Source organism: Mesocricetus auratus, unplaced genomic scaffold (assembly GCF_017639785.1).
Source record: "Mesocricetus auratus isolate SY011 unplaced genomic scaffold, BCM_Maur_2.0 Super-Scaffold_4256, whole genome shotgun sequence".
NCBI lineage: Eukaryota > Metazoa > Chordata > Mammalia > Rodentia > Cricetidae > Mesocricetus > Mesocricetus auratus.
The window spans coordinates 99026641-99044066 of NW_024429182.1; the positions used below are offsets into that span (position 1 = coordinate 99026641).

A 17426-nucleotide genomic window follows, 5' to 3' on the forward strand; every position below is an offset into this window, starting at 1 on the left:
ACACACTGGGAAATATCTTCTCCTTGGCCTTGGCTGCACCTACTGTGTCTCAACCCCAGCCAAGTTCGGCAATGGTGGTCTGAGGTTAAGTTAGGCCACCTCCATTTTCTGGGAGACCACATCTCTATCCTCTCTCAGATGCTCTCCAGGGACTTCTTCAAGCACTCAACTCCTAATGCCTTTAGTCACCAGCTCTTTCTTCATCCCCAGGTCAAAGCAGGGATGTGACTGCTCAGGGAGGACAGGACATCCCACAATCCCACCTACTGATGGCAGAAGAAGCCCTCTGTTCCCTGGGCTAGGCTTGAAAATGAAGAACCACCTGATCCTGGAAGTTCTCACTCCTGGACGCTTGTGAAAAGCCCAACCAGAGAATGTGAGGCTAGCCAAATGGCCCAGTCCACCTCAGAGGCCCTCGGTTCCCATGGCCTCTTCAGATGGCTTGAAGGGAGAGCAGTCGGCTGTCACCATCTTACTGTGTGATCTTGGGTGCTGTGTTTCACCTCTGTGGATCTCAGAGGAAGTCTTGGGTTCTGGTGAATAAGTAGTGAAGTAACCAGACCTAGGGTGAGGAGGAAATCTAAGTCCCTAGGCAGTGGAGGTAGAAGAGACTGGCAGGCAGAAGGAAGCAGGAGGGAGGCCTCCCAGGTAGGTCCCACCCCTCACACCTGCTCTCTGTTTGGGGAAAAAGTAGCTCAGTGGGGAAGGGCTTCCAGCCAGAGCCCTCAAAAAATTAATCATGCCATAATTAGGGTCATTATGAATCTTCTGCATGATAATGCAAGGCCCTCTTGTTTACCCAACTCTACTGTCACAGGAGACCGCTGGCTCTTCTGGGAAAGCTCTGGAGGCCAAGGAAGGCCAGGTCTTCCAGTACGTGTGCGCCCTCAGGCGATACAGTTTTCCCAGCTCTGGAGGCATTCTCTCCTGCCCCTGTGGTTGATAAGGTCAGCTTTCTCCTGAGGCTTTAGCCTGTCCCACCCTCAGGCTCTGAGCTCTGTCCCTGGTATTTTAGAGGCTTTCAGCCCTGGGGTCAGGTGTGACTTAATGGGAGATTCATCTGGCATCAGTACGGCCCTTCCTTCCCTCAAGGAGATGACCTCAGTGCAGCAAAAGCAGCCTCTGTCACAAATGCACAGTTTACAAGTTTACAGTTTACAAAGAGCTCCCCCCCCCCACACCACCCCGTGAGGTGTCACACCGACTTCCCAGGTAATTACCAAGATCTTCATTTCACAGACATGATAATGAGAGGAACAGGAAGCTGCCCAGGGTCTCAGATGCTGGGAACGACAGATTCTGAGCCTTGCCTTGGCAGTAGGCTGAGGACCATGTGTCTGCAGAGACTTCTCCCTCAGGTAGGGGCTTGGACAACAAACTTGCGTGTTTAGGGTGCATTCAAGGCCATGCAGTTTCAAGTACCTGCCTAGAAGCCCTGGGCTCTCTTGAGACCCAAAGACTGTAGGGACCCCTCCTTCCAGGTCAGTGGTTCTTAACGTGTGCGTTGTGACCCCTTTGCCAAACCTCTATGTTGGAAAATATTTACACTACAATTCGTAATAGTAGCAAAATCACAGTTATGAAGTAGCAACAAAAATAAATTTATGGTTGAGGACCACTACAGCATGAGGAACTGTACTAAAGGGCCATAGCATTAGGAAGGTTCAGAACTACTGTCCTAAGTCAAAGCTACAAGCACATGACTGAAGAGTCACCTCAAATGGCCAGTCCTGCCAGGCGGTGGCACATGCCTTTAATCCCAGCACTTGGGAGGCAGACAGATCTCTGTGAGTTCATAGCTAGCCTGGTCTACATAGCGAGTTCCAGGTTAGCCAGTGCTACCAAGTGAGACCCTGCCTCCATAAAAGAATGGGTAGCCCTACCAGAGAGCAGAGCTTTGCTTCCCAAAACCTTAGACTTCAGACCCCACGTGCCCCAAACCAACTTCAACATCCACTCACCCAGCTTGAGCATATTCCTGGCACTCAGTAGGCTGGCACAGGAGTTTAAGGCCAGCCTTTACTACAGATTACTGTCTTAAAATAAATGAATGAAAAAATAGATGTTTTAAAAAATCACTTCCCTCAAGATGCTCACAAGTATAGAATTCTAGAGCAACTAGGAAGTCACAAATATCAGTTCTAAGTAAATCCTAAGAACTCTCTTTGGCCTCTCCTCCATGTCGATGGCCCTATGCAGCAACTAGTTGCTATGCTCAGCTCCTTAGACAGGCTCCTATGGCATTTCTGCCTCTCTGGAAGCTTGGGCAGCCCCTCCAAGCCATCAAGACTGCAGGAAGGTTGTCCTGGGAGGAGTTCCGGCCCCTGTCCTTGCTGCCCTCACGCACAAGCACGGCCAGGTTCTCCCTGGAACAATAAGAACCTGTAGGCAACCCAAAGACCTCTGGCTGAGTCTAGAGGGGAGGGGGGCTGGAGGGGGACTAGCATGGGGCTGACTGACCACCTTCTCATCTACTCTCAGGTGGAGGTCCAGGGCTTTGCCTAACAGCCCAGTGATTCAGTCAGAGCTCAACAGGCTTTCTCTCAAGCCCTCTGGGATCCTGAGAAAGGGGGCCACTAGCATGAGGTCAGGTGGGAAAGAAGGAAGCTGGGTCTGGCAGAGACTTGACACCTTGCAAACTTTCTCTGCCCAGTTTTTGTCCCTTAAAGGCATGGGGAGCAGTGATTTATTTACTTATGTAAACCAGCAGAGTTATTATCCAAACAGCTTCTCTAATCAGACCCAGGGTGGAGAAAGAAGAAGCCCTTCCATCTAAGGACACCTCTACTGTTTCCTTCAAGTCTGCCTCTCCAGCCTCCCCTCCTCCTCCTGCACCAAGATCCAAAGACAAGTCATGCTGACAGTTTCAACACCCATGCCCTGCCACTGCCCCCAGCTCCACATTAACACATGGCCCAGTGCAAGGCCTGGGCCGAGATACCCTGTCCCCAACCACTGCCTGAGCACTTTGGACTCACATGGACTACCCGAGCCCTTGAGAACCATCACTGACCTCAGTACCTGGTAATCCGGTACTTCAATCCAGACTCCTGCCCCATGTGGCCAGCCTTGTCTGAAGCCCCAAGTATCTGCCACCTTGTACCCAGTGATAGAGACACAAGACACACCACAGACCCCTCCCTACCAAGGAGTCACTGTATCAGGGGACCTGGGTATCACACACTGGGTTAGGCACCAAGGGGATACCCATGTATTTGCCAGTAGAAAAAAGCTGGTTAAATGTGCAAAGTGAGGAGAGAAAGAGCCAATCAGAGCTTTTAAAGTCACACAACTAGCAGGTGTGATAGCACACATCCATAATCTCAGCACTCAGACGCTGAGACAGGAGGATAGAATTTAAGGCCAGTCAGGGCTACACAACAGGTTCCTGTCTCTAAATAAATAAACCACACAACTACAGAGTCTAGGTTGAAACCTACCTTTGAATAATAATTAGTTGTTTCATAATTTATAGGAAGAAATTAAGTTGCTTTTTAAAAAAAAAGCCTCAATTAGCCACATTTCTCCTACAGTTTTTTTCTTAAGCCTCTGATACAGGTTTGCATACTCTGTCTCAGGTCTGATGAAGGTGACCGGAGGCTGGGTGCAGGACCCCACCCCCACGCCCACCCCATCATCTCCCCCATCATTACTGTCTCTCTCTTCCCCACAGCATTCTGCAAAGAGAAGCAGTCTCTCTGCCTAGGCATGCCTCAGAACATGAGGCCTAAACCTGTCTTCACCTTGTTCAAAGGTCCAGCGTTCTTTCTGGTGATTAGAGCCTTGACTGACAGCTGAAGAAGAAAGTCCTAGGGGTTGGGAGCCACCTCAGGGCTCGGGGCATTTCCATGGCGCAGGTCTCCAGTCCCACCATTTGCCATTCATTCCGTTGACCAAAAGCATAGGCTTTCTCTAGGCTCTCTGTCCGGATGAATCCTCCCTGAAGCTGGGAGCCCACTAAAAGCCCCAAAGTGGAGTTCAAAGAAATAACTCCAATAGCTATAAAGAGGTTATGCACAGGGGCTGGAGACAAGCCTATATAGTTTGGGTTGAAATCCCAGATTTCCTCTTTACTTAACTGGGCAAGGGACCTAAGGCTTCAGCTTCCCGACTTGTAACATGGTATAATGGTGTTGACCTCATGGGCTGTTACGGGATTAGGTGAGCTATGGCATCACATGAGACCTGGAACGCAGACCCTGTGCTAAGCAGCAGACGCCCCTTCTCAGCACTGCACTTTCCTTATCCATAATGGGACAACTGTGCCTCCTGATTTTCTTCATAAACTGTAGAGTTCTCCGAGGGAGAGGCAGGCATTGCTTCAGAGGCCAGGGGCTGTTCTCTGCAGCCTGCTTCTACTCCCTCCCCCCTCCCTACTCCCTTCCCTTCCTCTTTCTTTACCTGGAAGAAGGTCCGGTGGCTGTGGGCTGCACTCCAGGGGTGTCTTGTTCACAGAGATGGTGATGTCACTTCAATCAAACGGCTGAGGAGACAGGATGACAAACTCACCGAGAGCCCATCATCTTCCCTCCACACCTGGCTTTAATGAGCTTCGTCCTGGCACTTCCCGCCCTGACGCCGCCCACCCTGCGCTGGGGGTGGGCCCACTGATGGGTAGCCCCCAGTCCCCAAGGAAGCCATGGAGTGGGTGACTGATGCAAGGACACATGGTCCCACTTCCATTCCTGCAGGACAAACCCAGATAACCTGCTCCTTGAACGCACATGTCCCTGGCCAGGACCCATGAGAACAGGTCCCAGGTCCAGCTATCTGGGGGCAGAGACCTTCCTGCTGCCAGGGACTCTGCTTTCTCCAGGAGCTGTGAGAGCAGCTGTTCTTCCAAGGAGGCCGCCAGGAGAAGACGGGGAGGGCTGGTGGACTGAGGTGGATCTGGGGCACCACAATTATGTGCCTGTATTCTGACTCATGATCGCCTCCCCACCAGCCCCCACCCCCAGGAGCTATGGAGAGAGACAGGAGATGGGCTATAGGAGAGAAGGGTGGAGGAAGGGGCCTCGAATCAGCACTTCTGATCTCAGAGGACATGGCCACCTTGCTTATTCAGGGACACCAATCCTGGCAGGGCCGGGGCCTGCCTGTGTCACACAGGGCAGCAGTGGCTCAGGCCTGTGCACCTGTCAGTTTGACAGCTCTCCCCAACCGACTCAGATCTTGGAGCCAGCATGAAGCATACAGTTGACCAGCTTCAGAGTGGGCAGGCAGATTTGGGTCCAGAAACAGCTTCCACAGACACTGGAATAACCACCCTCCCCCCACCCTCCTGCCCCAGCCCTGCCTCTGCAGCTCTTCCGAGCTTCCTCACAACCCTTGGGATGTGATGCACTTTATAGTTTACAAAGCACACCTATTGACACAGGCCTGCTGGTGCAGGCCCGTAAACCTAACTAGTCAGGAGATCAAGACAGAAGGGTCAAAAAGTTAAAGGAAAACCTTGTGGGCTTACAGGGTGACTCAAGGCCAGCCTGGACAACTTAGCGAGATATCGCACATATTTTAAAAGTTAAAATGAGACTGGGGATACAGCACACACCAAGGCCCTGGGTCCAAGCCTACCAAAAACAAAAACAAAAAAACCAGGAACAAATAAAACACAGAGATGCTCAGGCTTGAGGCGTTGGAATATAAACAAGGCAAGGCAGCTCAGATTTGAGAGTACCAGGAACCACCCACCCTAGGATCCTCAGTGTCTCTGGTTTGGGCCTGGGGCTCTGCATGCCCACGCCACAGAGTCAAGGAGCACAGCTTGAGTAACAAGGACCTCAAGGGGAATTCAGTGCTGGGGCAAGTCGCCCAACACGGACTCGTGGCTTGTGTAGTGTGATCTTCCATCTTACTTAATCTTCCTCTGAACAAAGAAATAATAATGACGCCTGTGTGTGGGAGTAACTAGCTAACATGTGTACAGCACCCACGTGAGTCTTACTAGATTTGAAACTGAGGCCTTGGGATCTGGAAAGATGGCTCAGTGGGTAAAGGCTCCTATTGCCAAGCCTGCCGACGTGAGCTTGATCCTGGGAACACTCAGAGTAGAAGGGGAGAACTGGCTCCCACAAGTTGTCCTCTGCCCCCCCACACAAACTAAAAATTTCAAAAAAATAAAGCAGAGGCCCTAGGAAATGGTCACGCCCAGCAAGGTGGCAGAATTTAAGTTAACCCCCCCCACTTCTTTTTCACTCTGCTGAGACAGGGTTTAATTTTAAACTCTAAAGCCCAGACAGTTCTCAAACTCTAAGCAATCCTTCTGCCTCAGTCTCTTGAAGATTAGGATTATATCAATGAGCCACCTGGATATCTTTTTCATTTTCTTTTAATATTTTCTTCATTGTGTTGTTTTAAAATTTTTTCTCATGTGTATGTGCACATGGAGTATACCTGTGTGTGGGTGGTCATGTATGTGGCCACACATTTGTGCAGGTATGTGTGCACATACGTGTACATGGAGGCCTAAGGTTGACACTGCACCCTGACCTCACCGCTGCATAGTCTCTTAGAACTTGCTGATACGGCCAGTTTGGATAGCTAGTTTGCTCCAGGCATTCCCCGTCTCTGCCTTCTAAGCCCTAGAATTACAGGCAGACCTCCATGCCCACTAGGTTCACACAGGCATCCACACTTAGGCTTCATGCCTGCACAGCAATCACTTTATCCCCTGACCCATCTGCCAAGCCCTTAAAATTGTTTTTATTCCATTCTATTTTACTGTTTGGAGTCGAGGTCTCACAAACCCAGGCTGACCTCAAGCTCCCTGTGTAGCTCAAGGTGACCTTGCACTTCTGACCGTCCTACCTCCATCTTCCCAGGACTCAGGTGACAGATGTGTGTCACCATGCACAGTTTATGTGGTACTGGGAGTTGAACCCAGGACTTTGTGCATGCTGGACAAGAACACTACCAACCGAGCGCCAGCCCCACAATCCATGATCTGGTGGGATAAACCCTGTGATACTGAGCTGTGCAAACACCACTGTCAGCAGGACACATTGGACACACTTGGGTTTGGAGGCACAGAGGTGGGGCAGGGAACCCAGGAGAGCACCAGAAAGTCACTATTAGAGACCCAAGGCCATGCCCCAGCCTGGAGCTCTTCCCCCCATGCCTCTGTTCCTTGGGGAAGAGGAGGTATGAGGGACCCACAGTGAGGTGTCTTAGCTCTCCTATCAGCCACCTGGGCTAGTGGTTACCAGCAAAAGCAGATGAAGATGGCCAGATGCAGAGGCTGCCCCCATCTCTACTCTTCCCACTGGGGCATGTGAGCACCAGGCAAGCCAAGATACAACAGTCCCATACCTGAAGTGAACCAACCTCTAACTGAGCCTCTGGCCACCCGGTAGGGGACCAGGCTAAGGGTGACATGTCCATGCCTGGCTCTAGCCCCACCTTGACTTCCCAGCACAGGGACAGTGAGAGCCAGTGAGTCACTTGAAGGAAGTTCTGGGCCCCAAACAGGAAGTGGTTCTTCACTCTGAACCCCCCTGCAGGATCGAAGCAGTGTGAGAGGCTGCCAGCAGAAGGGAAACTGCTCAGGACACTGTGAGTGCCACCTGCTGAGATTTCACTCAAAATCTACTCCCCTAACCAACACCACTCAGGTCCCAGGCAAACCTGTGTCCTGTTCCTGAACTTAAAGAACAAAATGCGTGTCTGTCCACATGGCTGCCAGGCATCTGCTGAACGGGACACATGCTGCTAGTGTATGTGTATGTGTGTGTGTGTGTGTGTGTGTGCGCACGTGTGTGTTTGTGTATGTGTGTGTATGTTTGTGTATGTGCGTGCACGTGTGTGTTTGTGTATGTGCGCGCACATGTGTGTTTGTGTATGTGTGTGTGTGTTTGTGTATGTGTGTGTATGTGCGCGCACGTGTGTGTTTTCTTCCTTTTGCATTTCACTAGTGGGGCACACAGGAAACTCACATGGTGACTGAGGAACGTCTTATAATATTTAATAATTCCTGTTGTGCTCAGGCAACAGGAAATGAGATCCTTGTTCTTCTAAAAATTATTTATTTGCTTTTGCATGTGCAACAGTGTAAATACAGCAGTCAGAGGACAAGTTGTGGCCATCAATTCTTGTCTTCCACATGTGGGCTCCAAGGGTTACAGGTATGCACCACCTTGATTAGTCTATTTATTTAGTTTTGGGGATGCTAGACATTAGAGACTTGTGCTTGCTAGGCAAACAATCTCCCACCGAGATAGATTCCCATTCCTTATCATTTTTTCTTTATATTGTCCAAGCATTCATCCACCACGTGGTCATGGTGCTTCATCTCTCATGCAGTTGAGGCTGCAAGACCGGGCCAGGCTAAGTAATCTTATTTTAAAAACTGATGCTAATTAGGATGCATGTTGTTTAGTTTTAATAAATTTAAAATTTGAAAAGGTTAAAATACACTTTCTTGTGTTTACATCCACTCTAGTTTCCATTTTTGACAGAAATATATTCAAACTTCACACACTGTGTGTGTGATGCGGCACTAGGGGTGGGGACAAAGCCTTTGCATGCTGAGCCGCACCCGCAGGGCTTAAACTCTGTGCCCTTTGCAAGAAAACTGCAGCTCGTTTTTAATTCTTTAAATCACTGCTGCCAACAGAACACAAATATTATGAAAATCTTGCTAAGGTGGAGACCAATATGTTTTACGAAACAAATAAAAATGAAATGTAAATCTCACTACTTACTTCCACCCCAGCAGGCCATCAGGAAAACACCCAACACACAGAGGCATTACGCATGTGTAAACCCTCCCACTGCTGGGGAGATGCTCAGTGGGTAAAGCAACTGCTGTGCAAGTGTGAGGATCTGAGTCTGGATCCCTGAACCTACACACAGCCAGGCATGGCAGGGTGCATCTGAATCATGGCACTCCTGTGGTAAGGGGGGAGGCGGGGATGAGGATCCCAAAGACTGAAAGGCCAGCTAGCCTGGGGTACACAACAGTGAACGACAAAAATACAGTGTCTCAAGCAAGATGGAAGATGAGGACCAATACCCAAGGTTGTCCTCCAACCTACACACACACACACACACACACACACACACACACACACAGAGAGAGAGAGAGAGAGAGAGACAGACAGACAGACAGACAGACAGACAGACAGACAGACAGACAGAGAGACAGAGAGAATAAATGAATATGGATACTCAATATTTTGTCACTCTGAGTCATGAAACTGTCACTGTACATGTGTAGTTCAGTTCCTACAAGGAAGACATGCTTACCATAGTGGGAAGGCTGAGCTGATTGTTTAATACCCCAGAGGCAGGCCAAGGCACCTGCATACACCCTTTCACTCTACTGCAGAAGGGATCCCAGTGGCAGCAGGTGATGCTGGAACAGGCAAGGTCGCTTGGATTTATACTCTGATTCCCAAGCCTGAGTGGCCCATTTCCAGAGCTTTCTTGAGTACCCGGTGAGCTGATGGCACAGACTGGAGGAGCCCATGATAATAATGGAGGAGAATTTCGTGTGATGCAAGTGGTGGGCTGAGGGCAGAGAGTGAGAAGTCTTATGGGGTCAACATTGTCCCCAGTCTCAGCTCCTGCCTAGCACTGGGGCTGAATCCATGTGGGGATCAGTGACTTATTCTGACACCGCCACTCCAGCACAGCTCCTCCCACAGTTTCTAAGGTGTCTAGACCACCACTCTAGCTCTAACCTTGAGCCCCTCAGGGCCTGAGGGTTTCTAAGCTTCAGGGCAGGGCTCAACTTTGCCTCAAATGGGACATGAAGCCTGGTGGCAGGTGACAGCAGGACCAGACCCAGGTAATCATAGGTTCTCTGACACAGCAGGTCCCCTACAGCACCTCTGAGGCAAACTGACAAGGACATAGCAGTGTGCGTGTTGATGGGGAGGGGACACATTGTCAGTCTGTCCTTACTTCCCAAGCCAAGAGGGGCCACGATGGGGCCAGAGCAGAGCTGAGAAAGTGCGTGCAAGGTGCCCAGTGAGCTGGTCCCAGAGCTGGAATTCTGGCTCTCCCACCTCTATCCGTTTGCTGTGTGATCACAGGCCAGTCATTTCATGTCTCTGGGCGTCCTGTGACAAACAGGGATTACTGGTACCATACTAAAATCTTCTGACTTCAGAGGAACACCTGTCCAAGTTTGGCTAGGAACCCAAGGCACTGAGGGTCAGAGAAGGAAGGTAACTTGGCCATAGTCACACAGCAGGTGATACAGTCTGGCTGTACTAGAACCCAAGCCCATGAGCTTCAGGACCAGACTCCCAGTGGCCTGAGTCAGGAGGCAAAATTGTAGATGAAATCACCTGTGATGTCAGGAGGACAGGAGAGTTAGGATGGACATCATCGTGACCAACCCAGGCTGACCTCAGCAGTCTAAGCCAGATTCAGTCAGAACAGCATGGAAGGATAACTTTCTGTTTGTTCCTTCCTGGGATGCGCTGACCAGCACTGAGTTCCCCGGGGAGGAAAAGCCAAGTGCAATTGAGAGATCTGCCAAGGTCTTCCGTGGCCCTGACCTAGGCCAGTGTCCTTTCCTTCACTGATGCTCTCTGGGCTGCAAGAAAGTACCACAGCCTGGCGAGCTGCAGCCATGTGTTGCCAGGGCACAGGGGCACCTAGAAGCTGAGTTCAAAGAGACCCAGGCAGGGAGAGCTCAAGGTGTGACAATGGCCCTGCTGACTTTATGACCCCTGGGCTTCCTCCCTGCACCCTGCCTACAAGCTGTCGAATCTCCAAAGCCAACTGCCAGGCTCCACCACCTTTCAGGAACCCTTTACTTTTGGAGGGCACACTGGACCATGGTTATCCTCCTCATGGCAAGTGCCTGACTTTGAGGACCCAAATTCCCCTGGACTGCTGGAAGCCCTGTACCCCAGGACACCACCACCCTCCAAGGCAGCCCTTTACCAAGTCTTTGCTCCTGGAGTGTTACTACTGGGGTACAGTGTCATTGTCTCCTGATTGCCTGCTGAACTGAGCCAGAGTCCCTGCATGGAGCTGGCTGATGTCACCTCTTACCTCTTTTCCTCGTCTTCCCTTAGCAGTTATGTCTCACTAGAATTCCTGAAAACCATTCTCACGTGCCTCCTGCATCTGGGCTATGTGACCTCAGACACCTGGGATTCCGTGCCATTGCAGAGATGAGGGAACTGAGGCACAGAAACCCCCATCAGCCAGGCAATAGAACATCAACTTGACCTAAGCTCTTCCCAAATGAAAGCCCGGGTCTTAGTCCCCTCTGCTCCTCTCTGCTTGCATCATCTGGATGTGTCCGTGTCCTCACACACTGCTGCTGTCCCCTCCTGGTCCTTTGGTCTCACTTTCCTTCCCTCCTCTCATCACTAGAAGGAAAAGGGAAGGCTCTGTGGAAGGTCCAAGGAGAATGACTCAGTCCTCAGACTCCTAGCTGGCTCTGACCCTGTTTTTTGGCCAATCCTTGTGAATCAGGGCGGGTCCGACATTCTGGGAATGCAGGGAGACTTCAAACCAACTCCACGAAGAAAACAAGTTGTAAAAACACTGGCCACCGCTCAAAGCACTCATTCGGATGATAGGCTTGGCTCCACGGTCAGGGTTGAACAAGTTCACCAGGAGGGAACACACAGGAGGAAAGACATAGGCTAGACTCAAAGGAAGAACGTCCCAGTAATTGAGACCTGGGACCAGGGTTGGGCATGGGCGTGGTCTCTTTGCAAACAGGCAAATCAGCATTCTGACCCTTCCAGGACCTTCTTGTCTGAAACATCCATGAAGCAATCTCCTCAAGCATGGATCAAGCCAGTCCCACACATTCCCAGGCTCCACTCCTGACCTGTACCTGCTTCAGGAGGATCCTAGTGTCCTCCCAGCCTGCTGGATGATGCTCTACAGATGCAGATGGGGGCCTGAAGGTGGGCGGTGCTTTGGGCAGGATGAAGGCTGCCACCACAACCACTCTTAGGCTTTTTAATGCCCCACAGTTGCCCCTGTGGAAAGAGTGCCTCCTCCAGGCACCTTCCAACCCTTTTATTAAAGACCATAACAGGTCCTTAGGTGCCTGGACCCCGTACAGACAGGCTCCTTCTAGCTGGGAATACATGGGCCTGAGTTTGTCCCAAGCAATCACGTCTAAACCCAGCTTGCTCCCCTTTCCTTCTTTGTCTAGAAACTTCTGGAAGAGTCGTCCATGCTCATGTTGCCACTTCCTCTCTCTGTCCCATCAAGTTCACCAGCAGTTTCCTTGCAGGACACCTCTGCATCCTCAGCTAACACTGACCCGACCCTCCAGGAAAGGCTTCCTTCCTTGTCTTCCCGGAAACGTTCCCTCCCAGCTCCCAGCCCTTTGCTGCTCTTCTCTCCCCTGTCCTGCATGGCTGCCCACCCATACCCATTCTCTCTCTCTGATCTTGAGCTCAACCACTGGGCCTTTACACACTAGGACTTATCTTGGGATGTGAGTGGCCTGACACCCAGGTCATCTGCCCCGCATCCCCCAGAAGGCCTGTACCACAGTGGCCAAGTAGGAACTCATCACTCTCCCTTAGGCCTGTACCTTCATCCCTCTTCTCAAGGGCCTCAATCTCCTGAGTGAGAGGAGAATCACCCTCCCACTCCCTCTGCCTCAAATCCCTTAACCCATGGTGTGCCAGGCTCTGCTCCTGTTCCTACCCCTTTCCAGATATGTTCTCTAGGGTCATGGCTCAACTCCTTCTGCAGGAAGCTCTGATTGCCCCCACAGGCTTCAGTATGCCTTCAGCTGTTTGAGTGCTCGTGCACACACGTACACACACACACACACACACACACAGAGTCCAGAAACACCCAAATGGAGCAGCATGTCAGAGACTCAGGCTAGCTTCTGAAGGCAGCCAGCTGTGTCTGCTCTGACTCAGTCCCCAGGACAAGGACGCATGCCTCCCTCTGCTCCTCCAGGAGTCCTTTATGAGTCACCTCACTTTCTTGCTACTTCCGAGAGCTGTCACAAGTGCCCAGAGAACACAGCATGATGCGCCCCTTCCACATGCATGCACAGCCACAAGCACAGACAGACAGACAGACAGAAATGCACGCGGCGAGCATGCACGTGAATGCACTCGCCAGTACCAGAGCATAGGCTTTTGGAGCACATGGGACATGAACAGCCTAGAGGCAGAAGGGGCCTGGATCATGGTTGCCCTGAAGCTAACAGTTCAGAGAGTAGTGGATCTGGCCAGCTCATCGGCCACCCCTGGTGGGCCGCCTGGTCTGTTTGGACCCCAACGTTGTAGAAGAGTGAAGGAGGGCATGTGAAGAGGAGAAGGAAGGGATGCAGGCTGGGTTGGGACAGAGGAGGCTACCAGGTGACCTTGGCCCCACCAGCCCTCCTGCCAAAGCAGGACCCACTCTCTCCAGGGGAGCCAAACTGAACAGAGAAGGTAACGGGGTCTGATCTAAGAAGGGGAGGAGAGAGCCCAGGTACACATACCACACTCAAAGCTGATGCAGATGACAGGAACAAAAAAGGCATGATCACAATACAGAGAAACCCTGTCTCGTAAAAACAAAAACAAAAAAAAAAAGGCATGAGCCCCATCTGCCTGCCTTCTGCAACCCCAGCACCTCCCAAATCCTCCTGAGTTCACATGCAGCCTCCCCATGGCGGCACTGGAGGCCCTTGCACTTTACCCTGGTACCCACAGATCAAGAATAAATGTCATGTGCAAAGCTTTGCTCAGTCAGGCCTCTAGTTCTGCCCTCTGCAGCTCAGGGAGCCCTGCCACCTGGAGCTGTGTCCTTCTCCAGAGACTCCACTTAGCTCTGGGCTTCCTTTGTGTGGAACATGTGTCTACAGTCTCCACTTGATAAACTCCTATAGATCCCTCAACACCCACATGGGAAGGGCCTCTGTTCTCCTGGGACAGGCTTCAGTAGTGGCAGCCCGGCACACCATGAGTAAATTGCATATGGTCAAAATCACGCCTGGCTATATATAGCTCCAGCTTATAGGCGATGCCTAGGCATTGTTCTAGGCATTTCCTGTTTTGACTCATGTAGCCCTTAGGACAGGGGCAGATTGGATTACCAGAGACATCTGCAGCACTGCCCATCCCCCACAGTCCCCTTAGTGTCACTCTGACTTCTTCCCTTGGAGAACTGAGGTCTGTGTTAAAGGGTGGGAGAGCCTGGAAGTGATGGCTGAGGGGACGGTCAGACCCTCTCAAGGCCATGTCTTCTAAGGGTACACAGCTGTTGCCTCACTCGTGAGCATGCTCCTGCAGGAACCCTGATTCACTCTGAGGGTGCCTTGGTTGCATAGGAACCATCATGCTATGGGAGAGCTCAACCAGGCATTTAGCTTGCTTGTTTGTAGACAGGGTCTAACTGTATAGCCCTAGCTAGTCAAGAACTCATTAGGTAGACCTGGCTGGCCTCAAATTCACAGAGATCCCCCTGCCCCTGCCTCCTGAGTGCTGGGATTAAAGGTGTGCACCACCATGCCCAGCTTTCCACCAGGCTTTTGGACAAACGAGGCCCCAAAACTACATGAGAGCAAAGAGAAGCCCCAATCTAGGGGCCCAGCTCCTTGCTATTCTACACATGTATCACACCAGGGGCTGCTCGCCTGACCCATCTTAAATCGCTGATTTATAAAATGAAAGGGTTTGTTTGTTTCTGGGCAGAGCCTCATATAGCCCAAAATGATTTGGAAACCTGCTATGAACTTCTGATCCCCTTGCTTCCACCTCCTGGGTGCTGGGATTACAAATCTGTACCTCCACGGTCGGTTTTAGGAGGTAGAAGAGACCCAACACAGGGCTTCAGGCATCTGAGGCAAATACTCTCGAATTACGCTATACTCCCCTAAAATGACAGCTTTTATGTAAGATCACGAAGTTTGGGGGTAATCTGTTGTTTCAGAGAAGAAAGACGTAGGGCACGGAGACCTTAAGCAATTGCCTGAGGTCACACAGCCAGTAAGTGACAGAGGCAGGATTTCAACCCAGGCAGTTTCAGCCCACAATCCCCACTGCTCTTGCCCGGCCTATGCTAAGGCCTCTAGGTTTGACTGGTCTCCGACTCCATCACAGGGCTCAGAGGAGTGGCTACCAAGTGAAGAATGGAATGATGGGAAGAAGAGATGAGCCGATGAGTGGCAGGGTGAGAGGGGACAAAGACAGTGTGAGCCCCTGGTGCAAGACGGGGACTTACACCAGACCGTGGGGTACAAGTAAGTCCATCCAAGTCCTGTTGTCTGGACAGCTTTGCTATTCACAACCCCAGGGAATCATGGGATCAGAGGTGGCGCAGCCTCTGCCCTCTGCCGGGATGTCCTCACAGGCTCACCCTGCGGCGCTGACACTTGCAGAATTGTGTGTGAGCCATAGGTAGTTGATACTCTGAGGCTTGTGGACTCTCGGTGCTGCTAGAGACCTGGATAGAACCACGGCATGGCCACTGGCTGGCTGTGTGAATTTGGACAAGCCCCTGACTGTCTCTGAGCCCAACTGACAGGCACACAGCCACCACTCTGACTTCATGGGGGTACAGATGACATATGGGTAAGTGGGTCCAATAACCCACAGACAAAATGACATGCCCCTAGAAGGAAATCAGGTGACAGGAATGACTTCCCCCTGCCACTCATGGTGAGCTTGATGTGTGCTGGGCCTCTCTGGAAGAAGTGACTGCTCTGCCACTGAGCAGAGCAGCCGATGGGAAAGGACTCAGGCTTAACAAAGGTGACACTGAACGGGGTCCAACCCAGGCCTGTCCAATGTCAAAAGTCTAATTCCTGTCAAGATATAGAAGCAACTCAACTGTCCATGAATGGGTGAATGGGCAAAATGTGGTATGTCCACGCCATGGAATATTCCTTTGCCTTTAAAAGGAAAGCCTGCCACCTGCTGTATAACACAGATGAGCCAAGAGGGCATTACCCTAAGTGACATAAGCCACTCACAAAGTGACAGATGCCAGGGTTCCATCTAATGAAGCTTCTAAAGGAGTCAAATTCATAGAAACAGAAGGCAGAGTGGTGGTCACTAGGGACTGGGGTGAAGTGGGGGGGGGAGGTGGGGGAAGGTTGTCTAATGGGCGTACAGTACCAGTTTTACCTGATGCAAAAGCTCTGGTGATGAATTCTGGAGATGAGTAAAGCACTTTCCTGTATGCATTAATACAAGGCCTGGGTCCCAGAACAACCACTCTGGGGACTCCCTGCACAACAATGTAAATGCAGTTACTGCCATGAAGTCGTGAGTCAAAATAGCTCAGATGGGATGTTATGTGTTTCGTTGGCTTTGTAGTTGGGGTCTCTAGCCCAGACTGGTCTCAACTCTATATAGTGGAGGATGACTTTGAACTTCTGATCCTCCTGCCCCAAACCTCCAGCACTGGAATTACAGGTCTCCATCTACCACACCTTGTTTGTTAACATGGTGCCAGGGATTAAACCCACAGCATCTACCATGCAAGGCAAACCACTCTACCAAATGAGCAACATTCCCTGCCCGTACTATGCGTTTTTAATATAAAATAAAATTTAATAAAATGCTTCCAGTTTCAGGGTAGACATGAGTTGAGGAAGGATACTGGGGAGGAATGCTCAGGAAGGCCTCAACTTTGCACAGGAAGACTTGAGAGGGGCAGGATTTGGGTGAACACAAATGGGCAGGGTCTCTCCAGGCTAAGGCCGGACCTCCAGCGTACTCCAAGCCCTGAGTGCCCAGGTCTTCCAGGTCTACCCCCTGAGGAGAGTAGGCCTGGGCCTTTAAAAAAGAAGGGATTTCTTGAGCACCTACTATGAGCTCCTAGCCCACTTACCATATGACCTGGGTACCCTTCTGTCTGCCCAAGAATGATTCACGCTGCCAAAGAGCCCCTACAGTTCTCACACTGGCAGTCACCGGCTGGAGTGGGCACAAGAGGCCTGCAGAGAGGAGCATATAGGACACTGCCTGGAGGGGACAGCAGGGAACTGGTGCTTTGGTCTCATGGCCCTGCCCCAAGAAGCCTCTGCCCAGTCTGTGGGAGAGACTCAGGGGCCCGAGAGGGTTTGACGTAATTGGGACTCAATGGGCCTACGCCTGGACCTGCTACGGGTATGGCAGGGCCACAGTCCCCACCCCCAGGGCAGCTGTTTCTCCAGTTCCACACAGGATGCCCAAAGTAGAAAAGACTCAAGCATATAGCCGAGCATGATTTGCTATAATCATAAGGATAAATTCTTCCCACCCTGGAGCTCTCTAGTAGAGACTGCCTCTGGCCCCTTCCCCTGACTCCCAGCAGCCCTGTCCTCCAGAAACACAGGGTGGGTAAGACACTGGTTCCTAGTCCTGACTCTGCTAGATCACATCAGGACACCTCCCCAAGGATCCTCACTATAGTCACTATAGCCATTGGGTAGGTTAGATGAGGCCAGGACAGCAAATGCTGAGGCCAGGGCTGGCATACAGTAGGCACTTAATAACAGCCACTAC

General features: G+C 51.2%; 1 protein-coding gene across 6 annotated transcripts in view; it reads right to left on the minus strand.

Annotated features, from left to right (window-relative positions):
• Window positions 1-17426, minus strand: part of Gdpd5 (glycerophosphodiester phosphodiesterase domain containing 5) — an 80251-nt gene that overhangs the window by 46158 nt on the left and 16667 nt on the right. For 2 of the 6 annotated variants that reach the window (XM_013116367.3, XM_013116364.3), the window contains exon 2: window positions 4402-4483. The exons of 2 other annotated variants lie outside the window; for them this stretch is intronic. The gene's annotated coding sequence lies outside the window, so the exon portion shown is untranslated. Of the gene's footprint in view, window positions 1-4401; window positions 4484-4724; window positions 4862-17426 lie in introns of those variants that run through there. 2 more of the 6 variants (XM_040758184.1, XM_040758187.1) reach the window with 2 other exon arrangements.